Here is a 1,350-nt window from a genome sequence, read left to right on the forward strand (position 1 = left end):
AAAATAAGAAAAATATTTTTGAAAAATATTTTTGGAATTTTCGAAAATAACTAAGAATTTTGAAAAAGATTTTATTTTTGAAAAAGATTTTGAAAAAGATAAGATTTTCAAATTGAAAATTTGATTTGACTCATAAGAAACAACTTGATTTTAAAAATTTTTGAAAAAGTCAATCCAAATTTTCGAATTTGATGAGAGAAAAAGGGAAAGATAATTTTTTTATTTTTGAAAATTTTTATGATGAGAGAGAAAAACACTAAAAAGATGCAATGCATGAAATTTTTAGATCAAAACATGTGATGCATGCAAGAATGCTATGAATGTCAAGATGAACACCAAGAACACTATGAAGATCATGATGAACATCAAGAACACATTTTTGAAAAATTTTTAATGCAAAGAAAACATGCAAGATACCAAACTTAGAATTCTTTAATGCTTAGACACTAAGAATTCAAGAATGCATATGAAAAACAATAAAAGACACAAAACAAAAAATCATCAAGATCAAACAAGAAGACTTACCAAGAACAACTTGAAGATCATGAAGAACACCATGAATGCATGAAATTTTCGAAAAATGCAAGATGCACATGCAAATGACACCAAACTTATGACATGACTCATGACTCAAACAAGAAACACAAAAAATGTTTTTGATTTTTATGATTTTCTAATTTTTTTGAATTTTTTTTTTCGAAAATTATATGAAAAAGAAAAAATAAGGATTCCAAATTTTTTAACATGAATTCCAGGAATCTTGCATTCTTAGTCTAAAGCTTCAGTCCAGGAATTAGACATGGCTCACTAGCCAGCCAAGCTTTCAATGAAAGCTCCGGTCCAAAACACTAGACATGGCCAATGGCCAGCCAAGCTTCAACATGCAACATAAGAGAATATACTGCTCATTACTTATCAAAGTAACTTGCCTTTATGCTGATGGTTTGGAAGCCTCAGTCCAAGAATTTAGACATGGCTTTACAGCCAGCCAGGCTTCACATGCTTCATGAAACACTAGAATTCATTCTTAAAAATTCTGAATAAAATTTTTGAAAATATTTTTATTATTATTATTTTTTATTTTTTTTTATTTTTTTTTCAAAAATAAAGGAGAAATTTTTGAAAGATTTTTGAAAAATTTTTTTGAAAACAAAATAAAAAGAAAATTACCTAATCTGAGCAACAAGATGAACCGTCAGTTGTCCATACTCGAACAATCCCCGGCAACGGCGCCAAAAACTTGGTGCACGAAATTGTGATGTCCAGGCTCAAATAATCCCTGGCAACGTGAGCAACTTGGTACGCGTAATCGTGATTACACTTTGATTATATAAAATTCATGGCTCTTTC

Source organism: Arachis ipaensis, chromosome B08 (genome assembly GCF_000816755.2).
Source record: "Arachis ipaensis cultivar K30076 chromosome B08, Araip1.1, whole genome shotgun sequence".
NCBI lineage: Eukaryota > Viridiplantae > Streptophyta > Magnoliopsida > Fabales > Fabaceae > Arachis > Arachis ipaensis.